The 7,713-nt window shown below is 39.0% G+C and overlaps 1 long non-coding RNA gene across 1 annotated transcript in view; it reads right to left on the reverse strand.

Moving 5' to 3' along the window:
• The window catches only part of LOC112414200 (uncharacterized), a 246,005-nt gene extending 238,519 nt beyond the window's left edge, over nt 1–7,486 (reverse strand). Inside the window, exon 1 of the long non-coding RNA XR_003006105.1 lies at nt 7,383–7,486. This is a non-coding gene — a long non-coding RNA (uncharacterized LOC112414200). The remainder of the gene's footprint in view (nt 1–7,382) is intronic.
• Nucleotides 7,487–7,713: the final 227 nt, after the last annotated feature.

A 7,713-nucleotide genomic window follows, 5' to 3' on the forward strand; every position in this document is an offset into this window, starting at 1 on the left:
CCACATATATACCATTCTCTTAATCCGTTCAGGCTGCTAAAACAAAATGTGATGGACTGAGTAACTTAGAAACCATAAAAATTTATTTCTTACAGTTCTGGAGGCTAGGAAGTCCAAGATCAAGGTGCCAAAATGGTTGTGTTTATGGTGAAGGCCTGCTTCCTGGTTCATAGCCTGTATCCTCACATAGTGAAAGAGTTAGGGATCTCTCTGGAGTCACTTTTATAAGTCACTGATCCCATTCATGAGGGCTCCACCCTCATGGCTTAAGTACCTCTCAAAGGCCCTACCTATTAATACCATCGCATTGGGCATTAGGATCTCAACATAGAAATATAGAGAGGGACACAAATATTCAGTCTATAGCAACTATATGCCTAGTATATTTTCTTCCTCAGCGTTCCAGTATATTCAGAATAGGCAGGTATTTAAATTTGCATTTTAACCAGTGGACAAATTGAGTCAAAGAGAAATGAGGCAACTTTCTGAAAGCCACAAGGGGATTAGCCTCACCAACAGACCTAGAAGTCACATCTCCTAAAATCCTACCATGGCCTGTAATTGGGCAAAACCACTTTCTGCTCTTCTCACGATAAATAGGTTTAAAAATAGTACAATTCCAATATTGCATCAATTGAAAGTTTTTTTTTATAAAAGGTATAAACATGCCATGTGATGAGCTATTTTAATTCTGTGTGTATATAAGGAATCTGCGAAAAGCTTATGAAACCAGTTATCAGCCACCCCAACTCTTTTGTGCTTCCTTATAAAAATTCCCGGATGTCATAACTGTCACACCTACTTGTTAAATTGGAGAAATTCTTGAACCACAGTAAGCAGATGCTAGAACAGATGGAAAGTTTCTTTTTGGGCTGAGAAAAAGAAATTTCCAATTAAGAAAGGCCTGGACACTATTTTATCTCCCTTCTAGTTGACTGAACTATGAGATTTCCTTATGTCACAGTTTAGAATTTTAAAAGTTTCTATTTCCCTCGATATTCTTTATTTCTTCAGGTACCCATAAACATTAGCTTAAAATATACTCATTTTTATGTCCCCTTTATAAAATTGCTATGGTGCTTTAAAAAATGGAAAATTAATGATATATTTTCATGTAATGTTTATATTTAACACCTTTATTCTTACCCATCGTGTGTTAAGTTTGCCTCTTACATTTTCTCGCCATTCACTTACAACTTTAAATAGTATCTATCATGCGTCGAACACTTATTTCTTCACTATTTTATCCCCTACCTACCCCCAAAGAAGCATTACAGAATGCAAAATAAAATCCCTCCTTTGTGCAGGTATGAAAGCAGATGTCGGCTTTTCTACCAACTATCCTCTCAGCCCCCCAAGTGCAACCTCCACCCAACAGTTACCTTCCTTAGTATCTTTCTAGGGAAAAGATGAACTGGTTCACTCCTGAACGGTCCACCTAGCAGCTGCTTCTCTGACAGGTACTCTCTTCAGGCCCTGATTTCCTTGTGAGCTTTTTCCACGCTTCACTGATGCCACCATTCCAAGGTCTTTACTCCCCCAAATTATGACTAGCTCAAGGACACCCAGAACTGCCTTCATAGAAGGTCTGTGGCCGTAAAGGGAGATGTGCAGCAGCTCACAGCTGCCTGAGGTACCTGGAGATAAAATATCAGTGCTAGTCTTTAAAGGTCCTCAGCCATTTAAGTGCACTTAATTTTTTAGTGCAGTTTTAATTTCACAGCAAAATTGAGCAGAAAGTACAGAGTTCCCGTATGCCCCCTGCTCCCACATATGCACAATCTCTCCCACTATCAACACCTGACACCACAGGGGGATACTGTATTTGTTAAAATCAATGAACCTACATGAACACATCATTATCTACCCAACATCCATAGTTTTCACTAGTGTTCACTCTTGGTGTTGTATATTTTATAAATTTTGACAAATATTTAATGACACGTATCCACCACTGTAGTATCACACAGAATAACTTCACACTGCCCTAAAAATCCTCTGTACTCTGCCTGATTATCCTTCCCTCCCCCAACCCCTGGCAACCACTGATCACTGTCTCCATAGTTTTGCCTTTTCCAGAACGTCATATAGTTGGAATTGTACAGTATGTAGCCCTTTCAGTTTCTTTCACTTAGTAATATTAATTTAAGGTCCCTCCGTGTCTTTTCATAACTTGATAGCTCATTTCTTTTTAGTTACTGAGTGATATTTCATTGTCTGGAGATACCATAGTATATCCATTCACCTACTGAAGGACATCTTAGTTGTTTCCAGGTTGGAGGCATTATGAATAAAGATGCTATAAACATCCTTGTACAGGCTTCTGTGTGGACTTAAGTTTTCCATTCATTAAGGTAAATTCCAAGGAGCACAACTGCTGGCTCATATGGTAAGAGTGTTTAGTTTTGTAAAAAAACGTCAAACCATCTTCCAAAGTGGCTGTACTATTTTGTATCCCACTAGCAATGAATGAGAGTTCCTGACGCTCTATACCCTCCCCAGGATTTGGTGGTGTCAGTGTTTGGCATCTTGGCCATTCTAACAGGTGTGTAAGTGGTATCTCGTTGTTGTTTAAGTTTCAGTTTCCTAATGACATATGATATGGAACACCTTTTCATGTGCTTTTTACCATATGTATATCTTTTTTGGTTAAGTGTCTATTCAGGTCTCATGCCCATTTTTTTTTGGCGGGTGGCCGGGGGTGGGGGGCGCTTATAAACAACAGAAATTTATTTCTCATGGTTCTGGAGACCAGTAGGTCCAAGATGAAGGCACTGGCAGATTCAGTGCCTGGTGAGGGCCTGCTTCCTGGTTCATATATGTCCATCTTCTTGCTGTAACTTCATATGGTGTATGAGCTCTCTTGCCCATTTTTCAATCAGCTTATTTTCCTATTGTTGAGTTTTAAGAGTTCTTTGTATATTTTGGATAATATCCTTTACCAGATAGGTCTTTTGCAAATATTTTCTCCCAGTTTGTGGCTTATCTCTCTTTCTCCTGACATTGTCCTTCACAGAGCAGATTTTTAGTTTTTGGTTTTTTTTTTTTGCGGTACGCGGGCCTCTCACTTGTTGTGGCCTCTCCCGTTGTGGAGCACAGGCTCCGGACACACAGGCTCAGCGGCCATGGCTCACGGGCCCAGCCACTCCACGGCATGTGGGATCTTCCCGGACTGGGGCACGAACTCGTGTCCCCCGCATCGGCATGCAGACTCTCAACCACTGAGCCACTGCGGAAGCCCCAGAATTTTAGTTTTAATGAAGACTAGTTTATCAATTATTTTTTTCATGGATGGTGTTGGCGTTATATCTAAAGTCACTGCCATACCCAAGGTCATTTAGATTTTTTTTTTCCTATGTTATTTTCTAGCGTTTTACGGTTTTACATTTTACATTTAGGTCAAAGATCCATTCTGAGTTAGTTTTAGTGAAGTGTGTAAGGAAGACCTGGGTCTAGATTCACTTTTTTGCCCGCGGATGTCCAACTGTTCTAGCACCCTCAGTCATTTTTTCAATAATTGAATTTTCAGCCTCCCTGAGCTCCCAAAATTCCAGTTTATTTTTTATTGTGAAATAATGTTCCTATTCTTCATCTTCTCAGTTTTTCCACAGGGCCTATTTTTTTTTTTTTTTGCAGTATGCGGGCCTCTCACTGTTGTGGCCTCTCCCGTTGCGGAGCACAGGCTCCGGACGCACAGGCTCAGCGGCCATGGCTCACGGGCCCAGCTGCTCCACGGCATGTGGGATCTTCCCGGACCGGGGCACGAACCCGTGTCCCCTGCATTGACAGGCGGACTCTGAACCACTGCGCCACCAGGGAAGCCCTCAGGGTCTAATTTTTATAACCTAACTCACTGATTAAGGTACATCTAAATAAGCAAGATGCTTCCTTCCTGTATGTCCTCTGTTAGAACATGTTAAGGAACATCTGGGTGGGAGGGGGGTGGGTGTTCACTGACTTTGCCATAATTTTATTCCAAATGCAGATAAAACAGACCCAGTATTATCATATAGAAAAGTAATCAATCATTGTGCTGGACATGTTTCTAAGTTTTATCTTGTGCTTTTTCTTTCTTATCTTTCTCTTCTTTCTCAATGTTTTGTGAAATAAAACCACAAATAGGCTTGCGATAATGAAATCTGGCTGAAGTATTTAAGAAACAAAATTATTTACTGTGTTGTATATATGGTCTCTATATGTTACACTTAAGTACTCGATTGCCAATATTTAATAAACCCTCCAAATTTCAAATGCTCACTCTCTTCTATCCTCGTTCTGGCAATATTTAGCATTCTGTCTTCTAAGATGTATCTTAAATAAGTCAACACATTGTAGAAAACAGTTTAATAAGTGAATGAAGCACTTTCTTTCCATCTGCTTTCCAACTTCAAGGGAGCATTTTAAATAATTATTACATTTCTTACAGTATGTAAGAAAAGACTTAAGGGGCTAACTACTGAGATTTGTTTGCAAGGTATAATAGAAAAGTTTCTTACAAAAACATGTCTTCATGATGAAGACAAGAAACGTATGAGGAAAGACAAAGTTGTAAGAGATATTAGTAAATGACTGCCACAATATATGCGAACCGTCAGAAATGTGAGGAGAGCATTAAAACAAAGTAGGTGTGTAATTAGAGAAGTGTGGATCGTATAATGATACCCTTTTTTGTAGAATTCCAACTGCATCAGGGCCCATTAATTTTGGGTAAATGAAGTTCTGCTAATGTTCCTTAGAGTCTTTAGCTTTGAGCTGCTATAAAAACATGCTTTAACTGATTCTGGAGATTTAGGAATGTTTCACAGACTCTAACACCTAATGAAATAGGAATAACCATTTATTATGCATTTTTGTTTCAACATCACTTGTACAGGCCTTAGAACTATTGGAAAAGTATTTATAAATATTTATAAAGACATTCCTCATATCCTGGAGTTAATTTGGTGTTTTCTTGCCTTCTGTGAAAACAGGTAAACAGAAACATAGAGAAATTAAATGAATTTTTGAAGAGAAGCCTAAATATACGAAGGCAATCATTCTAAACTCTTTTCCCTAGAAACTGTCTCCTTTCTACCAATCTTCTTAAAACAAAATAATTTTCCAATAAAAAAAAGGCAAATGTCTAAAAATCAAGAAGGGTAACATATAAACATCAACACATTATTTTCCTCTGACTGGAAGCAATCGTCAACGCTCTGTAAGACTGGTTCTAAATTAAGATTTAGTCCCAAAATAAAAGAGTAAAAAAGTAAAACTTTAATCTCTTTTCAGAATTAGGCTTTATATATTTACCTCTTTTTCCCCCTAAATTCTATTTAATTTTACATATAGTTTGTAGATTTTCTGCTCTTTTCCAATAATGCCCCTCTTTGTTTTCCCAAATAAAGGATGTAATGATCCCACTAATTCTTTCTACATTAAAGTTTTACGGTAAAACATTACCTCTTTACATTCATTGCTTTTCTTCAGCAAACAAGTTCTAAAGTTAAATCCGTCCATTACAAGCCAACAAAATAAGATCACTCTTAAACTTGTGCCCAGGGCTGCATTCGGGGCCTCTTTTGCAAATGTGCGTTTATATTTCCATGCAATTGAAACAATAACAATTTCTCCTCCAAGTCACTTAGCGTCCGCACAACCAAGTGTACTTTGGTGTGTAAAAAAACAGAAGTTTACAGAGGTTTGAGGAGACAGTCCTATTCAGAACCTTGGCTGCGCTGATTCAACAGGAGCACCTCTTCATTTTTTACCCACTGCAAACAAAGAGCTCCTGGCTCTTTAATAGCAACAATGAGAAACAAAGACTGGTGAGTAGCTTTTCAAGTCATCAGCCCAGCTGAGGAATTGGCCATTGACAGCTGGACTGACGGAATATTATGAGTCGTCAAAGGAAGCCCGCAAGAACCATATGGAGTCACATTCCAACACTTTTAATATATGCCCCTCAGAAACTCCCATAGCTGATGGCGTTCACACAGCTGTAGGTTATTAGGAAGGAGCCTTAAGTGAAGGAGGGAGCCCTCTTTAGGGTCATTCACTATCATAATAATGTTAACTAAAACCTGCTGGTGGTGAAGCAACTGAGTGGAGAAGAACAATGTATCACTGTTTCCCCACGGCTGCCATAAACTAGGGAGTTCTATCTTTTGTGTGTTGTGAGAAATTAATTTTAGGTCTGAGTTTTATAGTGATCTCCTGGGGCTAATAAATGTGGCTTTTTATCCGACTTGTGGTTCTTGAAATTCCAAAATAGACCTTCATGAAATAAATAGAATTTCATTTGAATTACATGCAAAAAATTACCAAAAAATTCAGAAAGAGAACCTCTAAATGATCTCTGGAATACCTCAAGTCAAGAATCAATTTATAACTTACAACCAACATGAAGGTTTTCGAATACCATCCTGAAGAGCCAAGGTTCCATGTGAGATGAAGATATAGGGGTAGGTGTTCTTCTCTCCAAATTATTTCTTTACCATTATTGATAACATATTAAAAATATATTACTTATTAATAAAACTCAACCATTAAGTAAAAAGTAGCTTTTAGATAAATTTGAGCTATAATTTTCATTCTACAACGGAGAAGCCAGTTTCTTTTCCCCTTTGAATTTCAAGCATGCCAATATTCAGAAAAACATGATACAATAAGGATCACATCCGAGTCTAAAAATAATAGGTGACTCCCTCCATTGTTCCTTCCACATTTAGTAATCACCTGTTATATGATTAATAGCTGTGGCTCAGTTTAAGAGCTTCTGTTTCTGGACATGGCTAAGAGAAATTAAGTCAAATGTCAAGCCAAATGTACTGGCTTCTGTATGAAGGCAATAAGGGAATGCCAAAGAATCACTCACAGCTCACTACAAGATAATGATCAGATTTTTCTCATCTGCATAGATGCTTTATTCAACAAGGTTAACATTGTTGAGTCAATAAAAGCACCTCATCAAAAAACACAACCAAGCAACCTATTCAATAAAGAAAACGTTTTCAAGTTTTCAATTGTAGTGCTTCTTTATAAATCAATAGCACCTGAAATCAGGACCAGCCCTGACAAAGAAGCGCTGCTTTGATGCAGTACCATGCTTTGTCTTTACTGTCCCTCCTCATCCACAGACATTCATGCAGTCAAGGAGTTGGAAGTTAGGTGCAGGTGGAGCTGCTGACAGTCTGATGAACAAACATCTCAGAAGAACATTCTGCTCCTGCTTTTTGAAGAGTGATTCCCAGAGCACTTGGTTGATTTCCCTCTTGCCCTTGATTTTTAAGTTCTGTTTTCAAATTTCTAGCCTGTTTTGTGTTGTTTTATGAGGTGGTCGGTCAGGGGCGGCCACAAGTAGAGACAGAGAGACTCAGAAAGACAAAGTTAATTACACTCACGCGTCCTAGAGAGAAGGTGCATGCAGGGCCGCATGGAAAATCACCCGAGTGGTCACAGGCAGAAGACAGGAGTTCAAGGAAAGCTTAGGCCTCCACCTTTACTGGGGTTTCTGTGGGAAAAGCAAGACAGGGCAGCTAAATGGTTAGGATTGGCTACTATCAATAATTCCAAAGGGCCTTGGACTATAGGGATGGTCCTCTAGTTGCCTGGTTCCTGGCCTTGGGATAATTAAAGCAGAGGAATATTGCTCCTGGGGTGTATGGACCAGATAGAGGAGGTGTTGCTTTGACTGGTGAGTTTGCATATCAAAGGCATGCCTGCACTGGGATC

Source organism: Neophocaena asiaeorientalis, unplaced genomic scaffold (assembly GCF_003031525.2).
Source record: "Neophocaena asiaeorientalis asiaeorientalis breed wild unplaced genomic scaffold, Neophocaena_asiaeorientalis_V1.1 scaffold113, whole genome shotgun sequence".
Classification (NCBI taxonomy): domain Eukaryota; kingdom Metazoa; phylum Chordata; class Mammalia; order Artiodactyla; family Phocoenidae; genus Neophocaena; species Neophocaena asiaeorientalis.